Source organism: Bos grunniens, chromosome 18, assembly GCF_055505025.1.
Source record: "Bos grunniens cultivar Pamir isolate PY7600 chromosome 18, Bosgru_T2T1.0, whole genome shotgun sequence".
Classification (NCBI taxonomy): domain Eukaryota; kingdom Metazoa; phylum Chordata; class Mammalia; order Artiodactyla; family Bovidae; genus Bos; species Bos grunniens.
Genome location: NC_141182.1, coordinates 45095620 through 45120183, shown reverse-complemented (window position 1 = coordinate 45120183; position 24564 = coordinate 45095620). Strand labels below are relative to the sequence as shown.

The window sequence follows — 24564 nt, the reverse complement described above, 5'->3', positions numbered from 1 at the left end:
TCCATGTGTGAGTGGTCCTCTCACCTCTTAAATATTTGGAACACAAAATTTTAATAACTTTTAAAATTTGGTTTACAAACTGTATCATGTTTGTGCTTTCTGGGTTTGTTTACATTGATTTCTTCTTCAATTGTTTATATTGATGCTATTGTTTTCTTTTTTTATTTAGTTATTTTAATTGGAGGCTAATTACTTTACAATATTGTGGTGGATTTTTCCATACACTGACATGAATCAGCCATGGGTGTACCTGTGTCCCGCATCCCAAATCCCCCTCCTACCTCCCTCTCCATCCCATCCCTCTGGGTTGTCCCAGTGCACCAGCTTTGAGTGCCCTGTTTCGTGCATCGAACTTGGACTGATCATCTGTTTCACATATGGTAATATACATGTTTCAATGCTATTCTCTCAAATCATCCCACCCTCCCAGAGTCCAGAAGTCTGTTCTTTATCTCTCTCTCTTTTGCTATCTTGCATATAGGGTCATCACTACCATCTTTCTAAATTCCATATATATGCATTAATATACTGGTGGTTTTCTTTCTGACTGACTTACTTTACACTGTATAATAGGTTCCAGTTTCACCCACCTCATTAGAACTGATTCAAATGCATTCTTTTTAATAGCTCAGTAATATTCCATTGTGTATATGTACCACAGCTTTCTTATCCATTCGCCTGCCAGTGGACATCTAGGTTGCTTCCATGTCCTAGCTATTGTAAACAGTGCTGCAATGAATACTAGGGTACACATGTCTCTTGCAATTCTGGTTTCCTCGGTGTGTATGCCCAGCAGTGGGATTGCTGGGTCATATAGCAGTTCTATTTCCAGTTTTTTAAGGAATCTCCACACCGTTCTCCATAGTGGCTGTACTAGTTTGCATTCCCACCAACAGTGTAAGAGGGTTCCCTTTTCTCCACACCCTCTCCAGCATTTATTGTTGGTAGACTTTTTGATAGCAGCCATTCTGAGGGGCGTGAGATGGTACCTCATAGTGGTTTTGATTTGCATTTCTTGATAATGAGTGATGTTGAACATCTTTTCATGTGTTTGTTAGCCATCTATATGTCTTCTTTGGAGAAATATCTGTTCTTTGGCCCATTTTTTGATTGGGTCATTTATTTTTCTGGTATTGAACAGCATGAGCTGCTTGTATATTTTTTAGATTAATTCTTTGTCAGTTACTTCGTTTGCTATTATTTTCTCCCATTCTGAAGGCTGTCTTTTCACCTTGCTTATAGTTTCCTTCATTGTGCAAAAGCTTTTAAGTTTAATTAGGTCCCATTTGTTTATTTTTGCTTTTATTTTCATTACTCTGGGAGGTGGGGCATAGAAGATCTTGCTGTGATTTATGTCAGAGAGTGTTTTGCCTGTTTTCCTCCAGGAGTTTTATAGTTTCTGGTCTTATATTTAGGCCTTTAATCCATTTTGAGTTTATTTTTGTGTATGGTGTTAGAAAGTGTTCTAGTTTCATTCTTTTACAAGTGGTTGACCAGTTTTCCCAGCACCACTTGTTAAAGAGATTGTCTTTGCTCCATTGTATATTTTTCCCTCCTTTGTCAAAGATAAGGCGTCCAGATGTGTGTGGATTTATCTCTGGGCTTTCTATTTTATTCCATTGGTCTATATTTCTGTCTTTGTGCCAGTACCATACTATCTTGATGACTGTAGATTTGTAGTATAGGTCTGCAGTCAGGCAGGTTGATTCCTCCATTTCCATTCTTCTTTCTCAAGATTGCTTTGGCTATTTGAGGTTTTTTGTATTTCCATACAAACTGTGAAATTATTTGTTCTAGTTGTGTGAAAAATACTGTTGGTAGCTTGATAGGGATTGCATTGAATCTGTAGATTGCTTTGGGTAGTATATTCATTTTCACTATATTGATTCTTCCAATCCATGAACATGGTATATTTCTCCATCTATTTGTGTCATCTTTGATTTCTTTCATCAGTGTTTTCTAGTTTTCTATATATAGGTCTTTTATTTCTTTACATAGATTTATCCCTAGGTATTTTATTATTTTTTTGCAATGGTGAATGGGATTGTGTCCTTAATTTCTCTGTTTTCTCATTGTTAGTGTATAGGAATGAAAGGGATTTCTGTGTATTAAATTTATATCCTGCAACTTTACTATATTCATTGATTAGCTCTAATAATTTTCTGGTGGTGTATTTAGTTTTCTATGTATAGGACTATGTCATCTGCAAACAGTGAGTTTTACTTCTTCTTTTCCAGTCTGGATTTCTTTTATTTCTTTTTCTTCTCTGACTGCTGTGGCTAAAATTTCCAAAACTATGTTGATAGTAGTGGTGAGAGTGGAGACTCTTGTCTTGTTCCTGACTTTAGGTGAAATGCTTTCAATTTTTCACCACTGAGGATAATGTTTGCTGTGGGTTTATCATATATGGCTTTTATTAGGTCAAGGTATGTTCATTCTATGCCTGCTTTTTGGAGAGGTTGTTTTTTTTTTATGCAACAAATTTTATTTAGCATAGTCAGTCCCAACATTCAGCACAAAAAGAGTTTACAGAGGATACAAAGTGCATTAATAAAAGCCAGTCTTTACCAAAAGAAAATAGAAAATATATTATTGACTCAAAATATTTTACACTTGAATGATAAACTGCAAAAACTTATTTTGGGCATCTACTTATATAAGAGAAAGGAAGAGAAGAAAAGAATACTTTAGAAGAGTTCAATCTCCATATGGTATCAGAGAAGTCAGTAGAAGTCACCGAGACCAGCAGTCTTTCTTGCTTTCTGCATTAGTGCCCTCAGCTGGAACTGATTATGGGACAGAAGATGTACATGCTTCAGGAAGACATCTAGATCTATTACTCCCTGCCTCAAGGCTTCTCCCAGGTAAAAAACAGTGTCTTCAATAGCATTTTCCTCTGCATACAGATTTAGGATCTGTTTGTATAGTGGGGCTGTGGGAATGATAACTTCATCAATATCATTGTTTTCAGATTGATTTTCCATTTTCTCCAGAGCAGAACTGAGTTCTTCATCCTTCTTTCTCAAAAGTTCTATGTTTTTATCAACCTCAGCTACTTCTTGATCTTAACGGTTAACCATCTCTTCGAGTTTCTGGTGACTTTTTTCAGGTCTTCCTCTGTTCGTTACAAGGCATTGAGTTCTGCCTGGGCACAATCCATTTCCTCCTTCATCCGACATCTCAGTTTGTCACTGACCGCTGAGATGAGAGAGGCTCGGATAGTGTCCTCGCTGACTGTGCCACCCCTACTGGGACCAACAGCGGTCACAGGAGGCTGGGAAGGGTACTGGGAACTTGTTGTGGCAGGATACTGACCACCAGGTGGGTAAGGACAGCCTGTGTAACCACTGGGATTGGGAGGGTACCCAGATGGGTATGCAGAAATCCTACTTGGCATGCCTGGCATGTAGGAATTATTTGGTTGCCCTGTTGCCTGATATGGTGGATAGGATGCTGAAACAATAGGATGAGAGAAGACTGGAGGTTCATCTCCAAACACCACAATTATGACCTGAATAAGCCCCAAAAGTCTGACTGGGGTGCTCCCATTCATGTAGATTAGGAAGATATATCTTCCCATTAGCATCCACGTGCTTTCCTATTTTAATAGTCATTGAGCTAGTAGGCTTAACGAAACAGATAGGGGGATTATATGGATATGTGTCCAACAGCCACAGGCAGATTGAAATATTGTATGTATGACCTCTATAACCCACAGAAATTGTTCCAGTAAGGTTCATTAGTTCCCTGGAACTGCCATCATTAAAAACATATGAATCCAATACAGGTTTGAAATCTTTGTATAGAGTAATAACGTTAACAGTTTCACGTACAGTTAGGTCTCTGTATTTGTACTTGGACACCATTTTCTTGAGCTGGCTCTCTGACTTCACCATGGTGGCCGCCTCACGACTCTGGTCCCTGCAGGCAGAGGGTCAGCCGCTCTGGGGCTGCCCCAGGCCACCCCACACAACTGCACATGGATGAGCCAGCCCCTCAGCCCCCTGGAGAGTTTTTATCATAAATGGATGTTGAATTTTGCCAAAGGCTTTCTCTGCATCTATTGAGAAAATCATATGGTTTTTCTCTTTCAATTTATTAATGTGGTATATCACATTGATTGATTTGTAAATATTGAAGTATATTGATTCTATTCTTTAATTCTGTTTTTCAATTGTTCTTTGGCCCATTTTTTGATTGGGTCATTTATTTTTCTGGTATTGAACTGCATGAGCTGCTTGTATATTAATTCTTTGTCAGTTACTTCTCCAAAGAAGACATATAGATGGCTAACAAACACATGAAAAGATGCTCAACATCACTCATTATCAGAGAAATGCAAATCAAAACCACTATGAGGTACCATCTCACGCCCCTCAGAATGGCTGCTATCAAAAAGTCTACCAACAATAAATGCTGGAGAGGGTGTGGAGAAAAGGGAACCCTCTTACACTGTTGGTGGGAATGCAAACTAGTACAGCCACTATGGAGAACAGTGTGGAGATTCCTTAAAAAAACTGGAAATAGAACTGCTATATGACCCAGCAATCCCATTGCTGGGCATACACACCGAGGAAACCAGAATTGCAAGAGACATGTGTACCCTAGTATTCATTGCAGCACTGTTTATAATAGCCAGGACATGGAAGCAACCTAGATGTCCATTGGCAGGCGAATGGATAAGAAAGCTGTGGTACATATACACAATGGAATATTACTGAGCTATTAAAAAGAATGCACTTGAATCAGTTCTAATGAGGTGGGTGAAACTGGAACCTATTATACAGAGTAAAGTAAGTCAGTCAGAAAGACTGTTCTGTTCTTCAAGTCTTCAATTGTTTATATTGATATCTTTGTTTTTATTGATTCATTTATATTGACTACTTCTGATCATAGTTCATACTTTTCTGCTTTGCTTGCTTGCTAATTCTTCAATGAGAAATATTCTAAAACTTAAAATTTTAGGTGTTAGGTACCTCTGTAGTTCTACAGATACTCTTGAACTTCGTTTCTTTTATTTTGAAATAGATTGATCCATTTGAAGCTTCCTTTAAGCACTGTTCAGTTCAGTTCAGTTCAGTCACTCAGTCGTGCCTGACTCTTTTCAACCCCATGAATCACAGCACGCCAGGCCTCCCTGTCCATCACCAACTCCCAGAGTTCACCCAGACTCACGTCCATGGAGTCAATGATGCCATCCAGCCATCTCATCCTCTGTCGTCCTCTTCTCCTCCTGCCCCCAATCCCTCCCAGCATCAGAGTCTTTTCCAATGAGTCAACTCTTTGCATGAGGTGGCCAAAGTACTGGAGTTTCAGCTTTAGCATCATTCCTTCCAAAGAAATCTCAGGGCTGATATCCTTGCAGTCCAAGGGACTCTCAAGAGTCTTCTCCAACACTACAGTTCAAAAGCATCAATTCTTTGGCGCTCAGCCTTCTTCACAGTCCAACTCTCGCATCCATATGTGACCACAAGAAAAACCATAGCCTTGACTAGACGAACCTTTGGTGGCAGAGTAATGTCCCTGCTTTTCAATATGCAATCTAGGTTGGTCATAACTTTCCTTCCAAGGAGTCAGCGTCTTTTAATTTCATGGCTGCAGTCACCATCTACAGTGATTTTGGAGCCCAGAAAAATAAAGGCTGACACTGTTTCCACTGTTTCCCCATCTATTTCCCATGAAGGGATGGGACCGGATGCCATGATCTTCATTTTCTGAATGCTGAGCTTTTAAGCCAACTTTTTCATTCTCCACTTTCACTTTCATCAAGAGGCTTTTTAGTTCCTATTCACTTTCTGGCATAATAGTAGTGTCATCTGCATATCTGAGGTTATTGATATTTCTCCTGGCAATCTTGATTCCAGCTTTTGCTTCTTCCAGCCCAGCGTTTCTCATGATGTTCTCTGCCTATAAGTTAAATAGGCAGGGTGACAATATACAGCCTTGACGTACTCCTTTTCCTGTTTGGAACCAGTCTGTTGTTCCATGTCCAGTTCTAACTGTTGCTTCCTGACCTGCATACAGATTTCTCAAGAGGCAGGTCAGGTGGTCTGGTATTCCCATCTCTTTCAGAATTTTCCACAGTTTATTGTGATCCACAGAGTCAAAGGCTTTGGCATAGTCAATAAAGCAGAAATAGATGTTTTTCTGGAACTCTCTTGCTTTTTCCATGATCCAGCAGATGTTGGCAATTTGATCTCTGGTTCCCCTGCCTTTTCTAAAACCAGCTTGAACATCAGGAAGTTCACCATTCACATATTGCTTAAGCCTGGCTTGGAGAATTTTAAGCATTACTTTATTAGCATGTGAGATGACTGCAATTGTGTGGTAGTCTGAGCATTCTTTGGCATTGCCTTTCTTTGGGATTGGAATGAAAACTGATCTTTTCCAGTCCTATGGCCACTGCTGAGTTTTCCAAATTTGCTGGCATACTGAGTGCAGCACTTTCACAGCATCATCTTTCAGGATTTGAAATAGCTCAAATGGAATTCCATCACCTCCACTAGCTTTGTTCGTAGTGATGTTTTCTAAGGTCCACTTGACTTCACATTCCAGGATGTCTGGCTCTAGGTGAGTGATCACACCATCGTGATTATCTGGGTTGTGAAGATCTTTTTTGTACAGTTCTTCCATGTATTCTTGCCACCTCATCTTAATATATTCTGCTTCTGTTAGGTCCATACCATTTCTGTCCTTTATTGAGCCCATCTTTGCATGAAATGTTCCCTTGGTATCTCTAATTTTCTTGCAGAGATCTCTAGTCTTTCCCATTCTGTTGTTTTCCTCTATGTCTTTGCATTGATCGCTGAGGAAGGCTTTCTTATCTCTTCTTGCTATTCTTTGGAACTCTGCATTCAGATGCTTATATCTTTCCTTTTCTCCTTTGCTTTTCGCTTCTCTTCTTTTCACGCTATTTGTAAGGCCTCCCCAGACAGCCATTTTGCTTTTTTGCATTTCTTTTCCATGGGGATGGTCTTGATCCCTGTCTCCTGTACAATGTCACAAACCTCATTCCATAGTTCATCAGGCATTCTATCTATCAGTCTAGTCCCTTAAATCTATTTCTCACTTCCACTGTATAATCATAAGCGATTTGATTTAGGTCATACATGAATGGTCTAGTGGTTTCCCTACTTTCTTCAATTTCAGTCTGAATTTGGCAATAAGGAGTTCATGATCTGAGCCACAGTCAGCTCCTGGTCTTGTTTTTGCTGACTGTATAGAGCTTCTCCATCTTTGGCTGCAAAGAATATAATCAATCTGATTTCGGTGTTGACCATCTGGTGATGTCCATGTGTAGAGTCTTCTCTTGTGTTGTTGGAAGAGGATGTTTGTTATGACCAGTGCATTTTCTTTTTTTTTTTAAAGCTTTTATTGAATTTGTTACAATTTTGCTTCTGTTGTTTCATGTTCTGTTCTTTTGGCCAGGAGGCATGTGGGATCTTGGCTACCTAAGCAGGGATCAAACTCGCACCCCCTGCATTGGAAGGTGAAGTCTTAACCACTGACCAGTGCATTTTCTTGGCAAAACTCTATTAGTCTTTGCCCTGCTTCATTCTGTATTCCAAGGCCAAATTTGCCTGTTACTCCAGGTGTTTCTTGGCTTCCTACTTTTGCATTCCAGTCCCCTATAATGAAAAGGACATTCTTTTTTGGGTGTTAGTTCTAAAAGATCTTGTAGGTCTTCATAGAACCATTCAGCTTCAGCTTCTTCAGCATTCCTGGTTGGGGCATAGACTTGGATTACTGTGATACTGAATGGTTTGCCTTGGAAACGAACAGAGATCATTCTGCGATGGTGCAGGAATGGCTGAGAGAAGCTACCCCTGTCGTTTTTGAGATTGCATCCAAGTACTGCATTTCGGACTCTTTTGTTGACCATGATGGTTACTCCATTTCTTCTAAGGGATTCCTGCCCGCAGTAGTAAATACAATGGTCATCTGAATTAAATTCACACATTCCAGTCCATTTTAGTTTGCTGATTCCTAGAATGTCGACGTTCACTCTTGCCATCTCTTTTTTGACCACTTCCAATTTGCCTTGATTCATGGACCTAACATTCCAGGTTCCTATGCAATATTGCTCTTTACAGCATCATTCCTTGCTTCTATCACCAGTCACATCCACAACTGGGTATTGTTTTTGCTTTGGCTCCATCCCTTCATTCGTTCTGGAGTTATTTCTCCACTGGTCTCCAGTAGCATATTGGGCACCTACTGACCTGGGGAGTTCCTCTTTCAGTATCCTATCATTTTGCCTTTTCATACTGTTCATGGGGTTCTCAAGGCAAGAATACTGAAGTGGTTTGCCATTCCCTTCTCCAGTGGACCACATTCTGTCAGACCTCTCCACCATGACCCGCCTGTCTTGGGTGGCCCCAGGAGCATGGCTTAGTTTCGTTGAGTTAGACAAGGCTGTGGTCCTAGTGTGATTAGATTGACTAGTTTTCTGTGATTATGGTTTCAGTGTGTCTGCCCTCTGATGCCCTCTTGCAACACCTACCATCTTACTTCCGTATCTCTTACCTTGGACGTTGGATATCTCTTCACAGCTGCTCCAGCAAAGTGAAGCCGCTGCTCCTTACCTTGGACGAGGAGTATCTCCTCACCGACGCCCCTCCTGACCTTGAACGTGTAATAGCTCCTCTAGGCCCTCCTGCGCCCGCGCAGCCACCGCTCCTTGGATGTGGGGTTGCTCCTCCCAGCCGCCGCCCCTGGCCTCAGGTGTGGGGTAGCTCCTCCCAGCCACCGCCCCTGGCCTCGGACGTGGGGTAGCTCCTCTTGGCTGCTCCTGCGCTGTCGCAGCCTGGCACTCTTGGCCATCACCCCTGACCTCGGACGCGGGGTAGCTCCTCCCGGCTGCCCCCCCTGACCTTGGATGTGGGGTAGCTCCTCTCGGCCATTCCTGCGCCGTCCCAGCCTGGCACTCTTGGCCACTGCCCCTGACCTCGGACGTGGGGTAGCTCCTCTCGGCCATTCCTGCACCGTGGCAGCCTGGCACTCTCAGCCACTGCCCCTGACCTCGGACGTGGGGTACTCCTCTTGGCCGCTGCCCCTCAGGCATGGGGTCCTCCCGACTTCTGCCCCTGACCTCAGACGTGGGGTAGCTTCTCTCAGCCATTCCTGCACCATCGCAGCCTGGCACTCTCGGCCACTGCCCCTGACCTCAGACGTGGGGTACTCCTCTTGGCCGCTGCCCCTCAGGCATGGGGTCCTCCCGACTTCTGCCCCTGACCTCGGATGTGGGGTAGCTCCCCTCGGCTGCTCCTGCGCTGTCACAACCTGGCACTCTCGGCCGTCGCCCCTGACCTCGGACACTGGGTAGTTCCTCCCTGCTGCCGCCCCTCACCTCGGACGTGGGGTAACTCCTCTTGGCTGCCGCCCCTCAGGCATGGGGTCCTCCCGGGTTCTGCCCCTGACCTCGGAAGTGGGGTAGCTCCTCTCAGTCGCGCTATGTGCGCCAGTTGCAGCCGCCCACGCTATGTGCCACACAAACTTGTCCACAGTCCCAGGTTTATCCTCGTTCTGTCTGACCCTGGTCCCCATGCTCTCAATGACCACTTCTCCTCACCATCTCCCAAGATCTCCTGCCTCACATCGTTCCCACAGCACACACACACTGGGCACACTGAGCAAAGCTGCAGTTATTTTATTAGAGTCAGCCTGACAGAGACCATATTATGTGAAACAGGTGTCTGGATTCCAGCTTTCGTTGAGAAGGAGAATAAAGGCAGGTAGATCAAGCGCCGACCAGGCATCCCTGGCAAAGATTATCTCGCCAAAGATGTCACACTGAGAATTAATCCTAAAACAGTATCCACCACTGAGGACAGTACATAGCCACTGCAATCCTCACTCAAGATGACGGAAATCTAGGAGGGAGGAGAAGGAGGAAAGACAGGACCTGAGCCCACAGCTTGGCTATTCTGTCTCCCCAGGATCACCTGACGCCTTACCCTCAGAGATTCAGCCCCATCCCCAGCAAGGACCTCTGCCCACAGACCCACTACTGGAGAGGGGGCTGCCAGCAGGCACCAGGGGGAGAATGGCTCCCTAATAGCCCAGGAACAGGTGTCAGGAGGGAGACAGAGTCACCAACCATGCCAGGGAGGGGAGGAGATAACAAGGGTCAGCAGGGCACAGCAGGGGCTGGTTCTGAGGAGGAGCAAGGTGCTAGAGTCTGGGTTTGGGTCACACCTCCGGCACCTGATCCTCTTCTGTCAGGTGTGCTGGGTGGACGGACTGTGCAGGCAGGTGTCGTAAACAACCCCATGTGCCCTGTGTGCTCATGTTAGTGCATGAAACTCTGTTCCTGGAAAACCTCTCATTTTAAAAAATCAACAACTTGAGGAAAATATGCTGAGATAGACTATTTAAAATCTCCAATACTTATGAAAAGAACAAAGAGGGGAAAAAAGAATACTTCAGGAGATACATTGCTAGCTCAGGTGAGCAGCCACAAAGACCTAGAAGTCTCCTCAGTAGTTTCAGGCACCAAAATACCACAGTGGAAAATCAGGCTTGTAGGCACTGAGACCATCTCGGTGGAAATGGGGTTCTGAGCCAGAGCAATGGCCATCAGAGTGGGGAAAAGATGAAGGGAAGTGGAGATAAGTCATAAACCTTACAAACCTAGAGAATCTCATCCTGGAAAGAGACTCTTACTGTAGGGGATCCTTTACAATATTCCTAAAAGGAAGCTGATATTACTCCCTCAGATGTGGGAGCTGAATGCTTCCTTTCCTGTCAAGAATAAAATTCTACTCCTCCAATGCTAGCTCCTCAAACTGAGGAAAAAAACAAGAGTTAACATACTTGGCGCCAGTCCCCTATTGTGTGCAAGCTGACTGGCGTAACACAGGCATATTCAGTAGCAGAAGAGGCTGGACATGCAGGTGGACTGTCCTTGCATATTACAGGTGCTGCAGGGTGGAGCAAAGGTTTATGTGCTTCTTTGTTTATAGCTCTTGTCTGCCACATATCCCATGACTGCATGATCTATTACCATGTGGCATAGTGCACTATGCATGTTAGTGGGCAGGGCAGGGTAGGGGTGAGGGGAGTAAATTACCATGCTTTTTATATTCAACAGTTTGTCATCAAATCCCGCCTCATTGAAGCAATCCTGGATTCTTCCTATAGCTTCATTTTCTGCATCAGTAGCACTGACCAAACTGAGCGTTGAGTTCAACAATGTTTTGCTTCCAAGGGCCATTGAGCTAAACGCTGCACTAAACATAGGGCAGGCTTTGGCTGAAGGCACAGACAGAAAACACTTCATCAAAAGAATAACCAGAGTAGGAGGTTCCTGTTTCCCACCACTTGATAGGAACTCACACATCCAAAGCTTCCAGACTCACTTCCCAAAGCTTCCAGACCCGCCCTCACCCAGGACTGCTTACATCCCAGACAGAAAACCTTCCCTATGAGGCACTCCCAGCAGAGGGAGCAGCAAGAGGGGCGAGGTCTGGAGACTCCTCTGCCCTTGCCCACCATCCCCAGGCATATCAGCCAGCTTCCACCCTTCCAGTGAGCACCACTACACCCAACAAACTATCCCCTACGGTGTGCACAGCTAATGACCCTTCCAACTCCACACCACCCCCTCCCTTCAAAGACTTAAAGCCTCAAGAAGTTTGTGCAGGACTCCTGGGTACCATCAGACAGCTGCCCTCAGAATCTGCCCCGAGAAGCGGCTTGGACAGGACTGGGAAGGATGCAGTGAGAAGGAACTGGGCAAGGATCTGGATCCTCCTTCCTACCCTCATGCGTCTCAAAGGTCAGCTCTCTGGTCACCAGCAAGGCCAGCACAAGCAGTGCTCCCTTCATCATGGTGGTGGCTGGAGTACTCTGCTAAGGGCAGGGTTTCTGTCACTTTATAAACAACTAGCTCCCTCAGCCCAGCCTATGCCCCTCCCAGGAGGAAGGGGCCTTGGCAAGGCTCCTGGCACAGGTGGCTCCCTAGGCCCTTGGGGTGTTTATGGTGGAAGCCCTTCCTACTCTGAGAGCAGAGCTCCTGGAGAAGATGTGGTAGCATCTTTGCCAAAGATCAAGTGGAGCTAACATTTCTAAGTGACTCCATTTGGAGCCAAGTGCGTTGATGTCCCAGCCCCAACCATCACCAGTTTTCCTGGTCATCCTTCCCCCAGCTCATCCTGGTTCCCAGGGGCAGCACTCTCCCAAACTGAGCAGTTGGAATCACAAGAGGGTCAAGGACAGGTCTACACCACTGTTGGGCAGAAAAAAGGTAATCCAGAATCCTTCCTTTTCCCCCCAAGTCCTGGAGATAAGAATGAAGAGCTGGGCCTTCCTGCAGCCTCTAAATATCTTAACAGCTTCAGTCTCTACACTGGGCCCTGAGTACTGATAGACAGTACCAGTACTGGAGCCTTGGGCTCCAAATCATTCCAACCTGGGAACTCATAACCTGAAGACATGTGGGTTTTCCCAGGCGCTGGTAATTCTGTAATATTGGATAACTCTACCAGCTTTCCTCTGGGCATTAAGAGAGCAAGTCCTGGCACGTTCTGGACCTCTAGTGGCTCCAGCTTTGCCCCTTCTCCTGGCTGTCCCACCCTCTTCCATCTGTGAACCTGGTCTCAAGAGGTGTTTGGATGGCAGTCTATCCAGAAACATCAGTGAGCAGCTGTGGGGTGCAGTTTGTCTCCTGTATCTGAGACTCTATGAGATTCACAGCCCTACAGGACACAGGGGATGGGAGCTCTAAGGCCCAGACTGCTGGGTCCACCAGAGGTGGAACTGCACATGTGAAAACCCTCAAGAGCCAAACTCAACCTTCCAGGCTAGGAAAGCAGTTTGTTGGTACAAACAAAATGAGATTGACCTTGAAAACTCTTGAAGGAAGTCTGAGAAGCTCCCAATGGCCAAACTGGCAACAGTTAGACAGACAAAATAAATCAGAGTATTAGACGCTAACCCAAAGTATAAATTAATACCTGTGAGTTCAACTGATATGAAGAAATGATTAAATAAATAAATAGGGATTTCCCTAGATGCCCTCCTGTGCAATGAAAGCTGGTTCAATCCCCGGTTAGGGAACTAAGATCCCACATGCCCTGGGGCAACTAGAAGCATCCCACTGCAACTAGAAAGCCTGTGCTCTGCAAAGAAAAAAATCCACAAGTCGCAACCAAGACCTAGCACACTTAAACCATTAATAAACTAAAATAAATGAAACTAAATAAATGTGGGAGAGGAGACAAAAATTCCATACAGAAACATCCTGAATATCACAGGTAGATTATCCCCTCTAGGAGGCAAACTTAACTGTTCTGCCCCCTCAAGTGTGGGCTTGACTTATTAACTCACCTCCAAAGGAAACAAGAGGGGAAGGGGAAAAACAGTGCAGAAACCAGACAAAAACAATATTAATCAACTAATCAAGGCTGATATTCCCACTGGTAAGGCACACAGCTGTCATGTGTACCCTGATGTGAGGTGACAGGAAAGGCACTTCACCTGTGTGGTGTCTTCCTCAAACCAGAAAGTCTGAACCCCATGGGATATTATGAGAACAGCAGCAGACAAACTCAGCTTGGAGGCCTCCTACCATCCCTGGCCAATCCTCCTCACGACTGTCAAGGCCATGACAGACTAGGAGAGAATGAGTAAGCCACAGAGCAGAGGACACTGGGGACACATGACAGTGAATGCAGTGAGTATAGGTTGTGGATTTCATCCTGAAATACAGGAGACATTAATGGACAACCCAGGTGAAATCCAAATAAAGTATGAGGTTAGTTAGTAATAATTTTCTAATGTTGTTTCTCAGTTTTGAGAAATACTTGCAACTTTTCAATAAATAAAAAGTTCTCCAATTAAAAATTAATTTAAAAAAAACCTTGCACAAGTAAAGGGCCACATCAGTGGCATTCCTCCATTGACCCTGACCAACTCTTCGTCCTGATGTCATCAAATATCCCCATGATCTGGGGACGTCTCAGAGGATCCTGTGGCACCCTCGGAAGGGCACTGGGCTGGATCCATAGCAGCCACCTGTGTTACTCAGCACTCCAGGCCCTGGCTCCTCTCCTCACAGAGTTGGGGAGGGCACTGGGGGCAGTGTCTTCTGAAGGACAGGAAGCATGGGATCCATGGGCAGGGGTCCCACATCATGGAAGTTCTGCCGCCACAGACAAAGAGCCAGCATGTGCAGCCTGGGCCTTGTGGTGTTCATCTTCCTGCCCAGGAACCTCTGAGGCACTTCTGCAACCAACTGAGCTGCAACCACGTGACCTTCAGAGGGATGGTCCTCTGGCAGCAGGAGCCATGGCGAGGAGGGGCTGCATGGAAGTGAGCTGACACTGCAGCTCAGTACTTGGTGACTCTTTGCCAAGAGTAGTTACCGGATGTGAATCCTATTTGGCATAGGGTTCTGAGTGTGGTCACACCTTTGTGTCCCAAATTCAGATCAGGCATTCAGGAAACCTTAATCTGCCACAGGTGACTCAGGCAAAGGCCAGTCAGATGCCTCCAGCAAAAAACTACTTGATTATGACTCATTGCACATTTTAAACCTTTACCATATGTAATTACTTCCAGGTAATATTCATAAAGCCATCTAGAGTAGGTAGAATTAAAGATATTCTTGCTTATCACCTCAAGAAATGGAATATTCCTGCCATTATTCTAACAAACACTGTGCAACATCTACCGAATGCTGGGCCCTCTCCAATCCTGGGGATGCTGCAGTACACAGCACAGCTCTCGCTCTCCTGCAGCTCTTCATCACCTAAGAGGGAGGGAAAGAGTGACCCCGTGGGAAGAGGCACTCTGGGAGAAGATGAAGCAGGGGGAGAAGACAGAGGGCTGTGGGGGGAGGATGGAGGCAGGACACTTTGATAGGCGGGCTCAAAAGTCTGGAGAAATCTGCCCTGTGATACTTGAAGACACCTGAGGATGAGGGAATGAATCATGCAGCCACTGGAGGAAGAGCCTTCCAGGCTGGGAGGACTCCACGTGCAGAGTCCCTGCTGCAGGAGCACACTTAGTCAGGTCAAGAAGCAGACAGGAGGCACTGAGGGAGGGGAGAAAGGCAGGGATAAGTTCACAGAGGCAGCAGCAGTGCGGGGCTGTTGTGCAACTGGCCCAGAGATTGTGGCCTAGAGTGGGCCTGGCTTTTCCTCAAGAGGAGATTGGGGGGAACAGTACAGAGACACTCAAGAGTAGAAAGAGTTGCAGAAAATGGATGTACCTAAAGACCATCATACTAAGTGAGGAATGTGAGACTAAGAAGCAGAAATATCTTACAATATCTTTTATATGAGGAATCTAAAAAGACATGATACAGATGGACTAACTTACAAAACAGAAACAGATTGACAGGGAATGAACTTATGGTTGCCTTGAGTAAGGATGAGGGGAAGTGATAATTAGGAATTTCAGCATAGACAGGTCCACAATGCTATATTTAAAATGGATTATCAATAAGGACCAATTGTACAGCACAGGGAACTTTGCTCAATGTTATGCGGCAGCCTGGATGGGGGGGCAGTTTGGGAAAGAATAGATACATGTATGTATTTTTATGGGTGAGTCTCTTTGTTGTCCACCTGAAACTACCATAAAACAGTTAATCCACTAAACTTCAATACAAAAGAAAAAGTTAAATTAAAAAAAAAAGACGTTGTAAAGAATAATCCTGTATATAATGATGTTCTATCAAAGTCACCAGTTGGCAGGACTGGTCAAGAGAAAACGAAATTTCTGGGCCAGCACATAGAAGAGCTTTCCAGGTTCCAGATACTTATTCAGGGAAGTAGCCCAACAAGGGCCACTGACAAGATCAAGGACACGGTGATAGCAGTAGGGCAGGAGCCACCAGAGACCCTGACCAGGGGCTCAGGGCTTTGCCTGGAATTTACTCCCTGTGAGACCATTTGCTAAGCACTGAGCTTCATGAGGACCCATAAGGTCCACACCAGCCTCTCTTCAAGGTCACAGTTGTTCTGACAGCCTGTCACTGCCCACCATTCAGGAGGCCTGATCTGGGAGCACTTTTTCACTTTTTGGTTAACCTGGGGATTTTCAGTTGTTAATATTCCTGAGTCAGCTGCCCCTCCCACAGAGCCCTCCAGTGGGGAGGAGGCTGAGCCAGTGCCCTCTGTGGACTCAAGGACTAGCATCTTGCCAACACACACAGCTCCTCCTGTGCAGCCCCGGGCACCTTTACACTATGGCCTGGCATATCTCCTGAAAAAAGGAAGCACGTGACACAGTCCCCTGGGGTGAGGACAAGCACAGGCATAAAAGGGCTCCAGGTGAGTAGCGAGCACCTGCCACCGGCACCATGACACGGGCTGGAGCTCTTCTGCTGCTCTGCGCTGCCTTGCTCTTCATTGTGGGCGTTAGTGAGTAGCTGTGATCTGGGCTCCCCAAGGGTTCTGACACCTTCCCAGGGCAGCAATAAGCATGTCAGAAAGGGAAGGGAACAGTGTGTTCTGGTAAGTATCTTTCAGGGAGTTTCCCCTTATCGTTCTGTTTCAGAGTGTGATGACATCTGCCCAGCCTTGAGGGACACTGTTGACCTGTTCCTATCAGGAAGCCATGAGGCCTATATTGAACAAGTTTAAAAGTATAACCAAAACTCTGATGTACTAGAAACCGCTGATACCCTGAAGAGCTGTGTTGATGAGAAGTTGACACCAGAGGATAAACAGGATACTCTCAGTGCTCTGGTGGGTCAGGCTGTCTGTGAATGTGCCTGTGGGACCTATGGCGGGGGCATGGGGGGGCAGAGAGGGATGTGTCAGGGGTCTGCTCAGGGCACTGGAAAGTGGGGGAGATCATTTCCTCTCCACCCTGGCCCTTCCCTGGGGACCTGGGAGCAGAAAGAACCTCATAAATGAGGAGGTAGAAAGGAAGAGGCCGACACCCACAGTGTGGGAAAGGATCCTGCAGGAAGACTCAATCCAGCCTGGAGTTCTTGAGCTGGCCCTGACTGCTCAGCTCTGCCTGGTCACAGGCCTGGGACCCTCCAGGCCCTCCTGACTCTGGGACACCACCTGCCTTTCGAGTTAGGCCCTCACCAGTGGCCTCCCTGACTTCAGCCTCTCCAGCACACGAACCTGAATCTGCTGCAGTCCATTCCCATTGAGTCCTTCCTCTCTCCAAACATCAGGTGCTTCAAGTCCCTACTCCATCTCACCTAAACCCCACATTTGTCTTTGTTTCCTGAATTCCAAAGGGCCATTATGCCACACATGCCCTAAGAGGAGGCTGCTTCCAAAAGCTGCCCTCCTGCTCTCCCCAGGCCTGGGATGCCCAGAGTCGAGGATCAGGGTGAATCCTTTCTCTGCTGCCCTAGAGGTGGTGGGACAAGCAGCTATTTAAGCTCTATGTCTCCAAGGGCCAAAGGGAAGAAGCAGACTGGGATCAACTCACCCCTGAAGACTTTCAGGAGTCACTCCAGAGCCCTGCCAGATGGTCCTCAGCAATGTTCCCCTTTCTATCACAAAAGACTGCCCTCAGCCCTTCAGGGAGACCCCACAACCTCTCTTCCGTTGGAGGAAGCCTCACTGGGATGTACCCACCCTTATTTGCTCACATCCAGAGGCCTCCCTCCAAACAAGCCACCAGGCCCCTGAGTTCAGTGCCATTAACTGTCATGTCCACCCGAGGCCTCACCAGGTTTCTGCACCTTCTTTTACAAAATAAGATATACTCAAGTTCTCTCTGCTGATGGAACTGTCCCTGCCAGGAACCCAAGGAAGCCTCTTGCCTGATCCCTAAGTCATGTCAGCAACCTGCCACATCCAGGTGTCTATTAAAGGATTCCAGCAATAAAAAGCCTTGCAATTCACAAGAGAGTGCTTACTCAATGGATATTGGGCTTTGGATGTGGGGGGAGGGAGGACGTGACCACAGTGGAGACCACCAGGGTGCCTTCCCACTGCAGCTGGATTTCAGTACTGATGCTTCTCCACAAATTCAGTACATGGGGGTAGGGTTGGTGATCATATATCAGTCAGAGTGTCTGATCACTTCTGTCACCAGGACCCAGGTCATGAGCGTCATCCACCAAATTTAGGCCTCCCAGCAACCTTGAGGGTTAGGATTAATCATGATCATCTTAAAGGGAAAATTTGAAGCTCAGAGCGGATGAAGCATCTGCTAAAAAAGACACAGCTTCCCCCACCCATCCACGCTGGGGAGACAAGCTGGGCTAACTCATCCTGTGACTGTGCACATATTCCAGCCCTTCTTTGGGCCTCTGGTTCCCATTAACAAAATCAAACTAACTCCATTCTCCAAGGCTGGAGTGAGACCAAAGTAAAATAATGGGTGAGAAAGAGCCCTGTCCTAAGCACCTGACAAGAGAGGAAGAACAAAGGGTCAAGGTTCACATGCTGAACTCCATCACTCCCTGGGCCTCAGTTTATCCTAAATCCAACCCACCAGTTGTTGACTCAGCTGCTTCCACATAAACACACTGAGTTGGGTCTCACACTCAGAGTGGACGTCCAGGGGCCTGGGGTTTCTTGCTCCTCCTGTTTCTCTGCTGCCTGCCCATGAACTGGGCCCCATGCTCACTTTGTCTGATTCTTCTTCACCTAACCCCACCCCATCTCTAAGAGCTCCTTCCCACCCAACAGCTCCCCTCCAGAAAAAGAGTCTGCTGGGCTTACCCCACAGGGCTGGATCTAGGACAGGGAATCTCTAAGGTCTTCATGGTGAGGAGGCTTAGGACAAGTCTCTAAGGTGATCCAGAGCAGCTGCTTCTCCCTGTGGAGGGGACCCTGGGCAACACGGGGGAGGTCTCCTTGCCCAGAGTGAAACCAGGCTCTTGTCTCTGCCCACCACTCCACCCCAGCTCTCCTAAGATGGAGACCTGCCTCTGCGGGAGCTAAGGTGAGGAGAGGGTGTGAGGAGGTCCTGGGGCAGGGACCCTTCTCCTCATCTGACCCAGGATGTGTATTCCACCCCACCCCCACCCAACTGACACAAAAGCTCCAGGCCTTCTGAAAGGACAGTTGCCACCCAGATGAGTTGAGTGCATCTTACAATATCTTGGATAAAGATGTAGCTTGCTCTGCAGTGAGTGTACAGGTTTGACGGGGACCCGTACAAGGATATGGCGAATACAAGTGAGGGGCAGTTGGTCCTCCTGAGACAGACACAAACCATCTCTTGGCTTGTGCTCAGCTGCAGAGAATTCCCTGAGGCTGCTGAGGAGACACCTCCGTACTGTCCACCTGCCCCCTCCCCTCTCCCTGCCTTCCTCTGATCCACAGCACCCTTATCTAATCTGGAGTTAGAAGAAAAGGCAGTATCTGATTTCTCCCAAATCCTTTTCTGTCTGACATTCCAGACTTCAGATGGGTGGGAAGGTAACTGTCAAAAACCTGTAGCTTTTGATCTCTGATTCTCACATGAATCTCCCTCTGAGATCATAGAAGCCCCATCTCGCTGCCACCTAGGCCAACCTGAGTTCACCTGCAGCTGTGGGATAATCCCCCACTGCAGATACTCCCCTTCTCAAACATCTGCAACTCCCCTACCTGCTTGGTGGATTTCTCCAGCACCTGGGAGCTTGCTGAACCACTCAGTGGAAAGTGTGGGGATTCAAGCCCACGGGGCAACCCTCAGACACTACAGACCCCAGCTTCCTTGACTGCTGGTGGGTCTCCTCAGAGGTGAGCTCCACACTCTCTCTCAAGGCACCCAATGGCCTAGGGCCCCACCTGCCCACTTCCTTGGCCTTTCTCACTTTGGTGTTCACTGTCCTTAGTTCCTCTCTTAAGCACCTGATATCACCTCCCTAATTACCTACCTGCCCCCAAGTTCCTGTGTATGGGTCTCCTTTGTTGGGAACACAAAGTCTTCTAGTGTCCTATGTCCATCTGCCTGATCAGGAAGGACAAGAATTCAAGAGGAGGATGCTCAGTGAAGGCAGCAGGAGGAAGGCAGAGGGATACCATAGTTGACGCTTCAGAGGCATCGCCACCCTACACAGAGAACAGGAACCTGGGTTGGGGAGGGAGGTGCTCTTTGTCCATATATTTCTCTATGGACCTTGCACTGAGATATTCCCAAACTGTCCTGACAAGGTGTTTTGAGGGTGCACCCCTATCCCAGCCCATAGGAATCCATGTGGGAATCCAGGCAAAAGCACACATTGCCCCACTGATTAAGTCCTGCTAAGTCACTTCAGTCGTGTCCGACTCTGTGTGACCCCATAGATGGCAGCCCACCAGGCTCCCCCGTCCCCGGGATTCTCCAGGCAAGAACACTGGAGTTGCCAGTGCTTCCTTCTCCAATGCATGAAAGTGAAAAGTGAAAGTGAAGTCACTCAGTCGTGTCCGACTCTTCGCAACCCCACGGACTGCAGCCCACCAGGCTCCTCCGCCCACGGGATTTTCCAGGCAAGAGTACTGGAGTGGGGTGCCATTGCCTTCTCCATGATTAAGTCCTGGGAGCCAGAAAATCAGAGAGAGATGGGAGCAAGCTCTGGGTGCCAGGATAGAAATAACAGGACTGAGACAAGCTCCTAACAAGGAAAAGCCCAAAATCAAGCAATAGTGGAGGACATGAATGCAATGAAGAGCTGCATGGATAAATGCACTGTTTAACTGTTACCATCTAACCTGGAAGTTTATATCCAATTCCTTTTTTAAATATTGTATAACACTTGACTACTCTTCTAAAGCTATGACATATCTACTCTCATCCTCAGGCTGGCCATGCTCATGGACTCAGAACACAGGATATCCTGCCAGGGCTTGAAATCCAGACATCTGAAGGGGTTCACATCTGGAAGGCTCAGATGTTCTATGTGCCCCAAGAGGGTACCTGAGGAAGGCACACAGCTCAGTAGATCCTTAGGGGTGCTCAGCACAGCAAAGAGTTGACAGAAATACAATTTCCACTGTGAAGGACACCATAGAAAACACACACATGGATGCATCCTGTCCATTCCCAGATGACTGAGCTAACTGCAAATTGACTACTTGCTAAGACAAATGGGCCCCACTTGTAAAGCCTACAGAGATGCACATAGCCCCATGTATTTGGGCAGCAGGGGCACAGAAACTGGCCTGGGCAACATATCACAGTCAGGTGAAGAGGCCCTGCTGATGATAGCAGGACAAGCCCAGATTCAAATTATCTGCTTCTACCACAAAGGCAGCTCTGAGAAGACACATCGGGCTGGCCCAGACTCGGGAGCATCTTCCACGCCCAATCCGTGAGGAGCTAGCCCATTCTGCACTGTTTCAGGAAAGGCATGGAAGGAATAATAATAAATCAGAGAGATACGTGAATCATTTTGGTCTAGTTGTCCAGGGATAAAAATCAGAGAAAAGCCCAAGATTACTGAGGAAGCCTCAAACTAAGAGAGATCCTGAGGAGAGGCCAGGAATAATAAATCAAGGCAGACTTCTCGCTGGTTAAATGTCCAGGGCAACTTTGCACAATGGTGCAATATGGTTCACAGCTGTGTGGTATGCAATACAGGCTTACAAAACATTCTACCTGCATACTGACTGAACGCTTCAATTTGGAAAAAATGTGAAAAATAAATATCTAGTTCCTCTTTCCGTCTCAAAACATGAAAAAGACAGTATTAGGAATTTTAAAATACAATTTTAAATATAAAAGTAAGAATTTAAAAGTATAATTCTAAGACAAAGAGAACAATATGGGGTTATCACCAGATGACTAAATTTAACACATCTTCAGAGAACAGAAAGCAGAGAAAGATGTGGTGAGTGCAGGCAGAGAAAATTGTATCTAACAAATCAGACAGAGCCAATTTTTCTTTAATTTCAAAGAGCTTTGTGCTTCGGAGGCATTGGGCAGTGCAGTGGATAAGTGTAAACAAAGTTGCAGAGCTGAAAAGAAGCCACGGGTGTGAAATTTCTATGTGGAATCACTGAAATCTCTAACCCTCTTCCCCACCTCTTTTATTCATAGAACACCTGCATCCTTCAAGAAACAAACTAGAGAGGCAACATGATGTAACGGTAAGATTAGGGACCCTGCAGGATTTCATGGTTCAAAAGTGGCTGTATTCAAAAGGTAAGTAATTTGAATGGCACAAATGTAAGCTAGGGGCTTCCCTGGTGGCTCAGCAGTAAAGAATCTGCCTGCCAAAGCAGGAGATACAGGTTCAATCCTGGAGAAGGAAACAGCAATGTACTCCTGTCCTCTTGCCTGGGAAATCCATGGACAGAGGAGCCTGGCAGGCTATAGACCATAGGGCTACAGTCAGATATGACTTAGTGACTAAACAACAACAATGAAGAGAAAAATAAAAAATCAATTATAAGAGAAACCCCATAAAGGCTATTAGCTGATATCTCTGCAGAAACCTTGCAGTCTGAAGGCAGTAGCGTGATACATTTAAAGTCCTGAAAGGGAGAAACCTACAACCTAAGATACTGTGCCCAGCAAGATTATTATTTAGAATAGAGGGAGAGATAAAGAATTTCTCAAACAAGCAAAAACTAAAAGAATTCAGCAATACTAAACTTACACTGAAACAATGACAAATTGTCTACAAATAGAAAAGAGGCTAGAATTTCCAGGAAATGGAAAATCACAACAGGAAAGGCAAATACACAGGACTGAAGATTACTTACACAAGCCAGTAAAATTCAGCACTTTCACTGCCATGGCCTGGCTTCAATCACTGGTTGGGGAAATAAGATCTCACAAGCTGCATGGCCAAAAAAAATAAAAAATAAAAAATTCATATAAGTGATTATAGCTATAATCTATAGTAAAAGGGTAAGCATGAACATGTAAAATAGAACATAAAAGACAAAAAATATGGGGAAGGGGAGAATAAAAATGTAGATCTTTTAGAGTATGTTTGACCTTATAGGACTATCAGTTTAAAGCAAGTGGATATAGCTATGGGTCAACACACTTGAATTCCATGGTAACTGCAAGTCAAAAACATACAACAGATTCACAAAAACCAAAAAGAACTCAAGCATATAACAGAAGATCATCATCAAATCACAAAAGGAAAAAGAAAAAAGGAGAAATGAACAAAGAAGAACTACAAAAACAACTGGAAACAGATTTAAAATGGAAATAAGTACACGTTCATCAATAACTGCTTTAAACATCAATGGTCTAAATGTTCCAATCAAAACACATAGAATGTCAGACTGAATTAAAAAACAAGAACCTATAATATGCTGTCTACAAGAGACTCAATGCAGGGGAAAGACACACAAGGACTTAAACTAAAGGAATGAAAAAGATACTTCATACAAATGAAACTGATGAGAAAACAAAGGTAGTGATACTCATAGTAGACAAAATAAATTTTAACGCAATGGCTATAAAAAAAAGACAAAGGACATTGTAGAATGATAAAGGGATCAATACAAGAACAGGATATTGTACTTGTTGCTGTATATGCACCCAGTATATGAGTACCTAAATATACAAAACAAACACTAACATAGATAAAAGCAACATAAATCCTAAATGACACAACAGACCAGTTTGACTTAATTGATATCTACAAGACACTATATCCAAATATGCCAAAGACGCCAAAGTATACATTCTCCTCAAGTATGGAACATTCTCTAGGTCAGACGACATACTAGTTCACAAAACTAGCCTCAACAAATTTTAAAGGATAGGAATTATGTCAGGCATCTTTTCTGACCACAACAGTTTGAAAACTGTGGCAGCTGTAACAGTTCTAAGACAGAAGTTCACAGTAATCAAGTTGTCCTAAACAAACAAGAAAAGTCTGAAGTAAACAACCTACCACCTAAAAGAATTAGACAAATAAGAACAAACAAAACCTAAAGTCAACATAAAGATGAAAATAATAAAGATCAGAGAGGAAACAAATAAAATAGAAATTTTTTAAAAAATAAAAAAGGTCAATAAAACCAAGAGTTGTTTTTTTGAAAAGATAAACAAAATCAACAAATCTCTAGCCAGGATCACCAAGAAGAAACGAGAATGGATCCAAATACACAAAATAAGGAATGAAAGAGAAAAAAAATACCTGATACCACAGAAATACAAAAAATCATGAGACTACTATACACCAACAAATTGGACAATCTAGAAGAAACGGACAAGTTTCTAGGAGCATACAGCCTGCCAAGAGTGAGTCAAGAAGAAACTGATAATTTGAACAGCTCACTCAGCAGAAGTAAAATAGAATCTGTAATTTTTTTAAAAAAAGAAGTCCTTGCATACAAAAGGCCAGGACTGGATGGGTTTGCTGGGGAAATCTACCAAACATTACAAAAATAACTTAGACTCATCCTTCTCCAACTATTCCAAAAAACTGAAGAGGAGGGAAATTTATCCAAATTCCAAATTTATCCTTTGAAGTCACCATCACTCTAATACCAAAACCAGACAAAGACACTACAGAAAAAGAAAATTACAGGCCAGTATCTTTGATGAATATAGATGTAAAAATCCTCAACAAAATATTAGCAAACTGAATCCAATGATACATTAAAAAAAAATCATATACCACAATCAAGTTTGATTCATTCTAGGATCACAAAGAAAGTCAGCATATGCAAATCAGGACTTCCTTGGTGGATAAGAAGA

At 45.2% G+C, this 24564-nt stretch overlaps 1 protein-coding gene and 1 pseudogene across 4 annotated transcripts in view; both read right to left on the bottom strand.

Moving 5' to 3' along the window:
- Positions 1–2459: 2459 nt before the first annotated feature.
- LOC147353614 (tumor susceptibility gene 101 protein pseudogene) lies at positions 2460–4092 on the bottom strand (annotated as a pseudogene). Its single transcript, XR_015145764.1, has one exon. The product of XR_015145764.1 is annotated as a tumor susceptibility gene 101 protein pseudogene (transcript).
- Positions 4093–9634: 5542 nt separating this feature from the next.
- The window catches only part of WTIP (WT1 interacting protein), an 80501-nt gene continuing 65571 nt past the window's right edge, over positions 9635–24564 (bottom strand). For 2 of the 3 annotated variants that reach the window (XM_086351786.1, XM_086351789.1), the window contains 4 exons: positions 22602–22678; positions 19793–19967; positions 11072–11253; positions 9635–9872 (listed from right to left, as the gene is read on the bottom strand). The gene's annotated coding sequence lies outside the window, so the exon portion shown is untranslated. The remainder of the gene's footprint in view (positions 9873–11071; positions 11254–19792; positions 19968–22601; positions 22679–24564) is intronic. The other variant, XM_086351787.1, reaches the window with a different exon arrangement.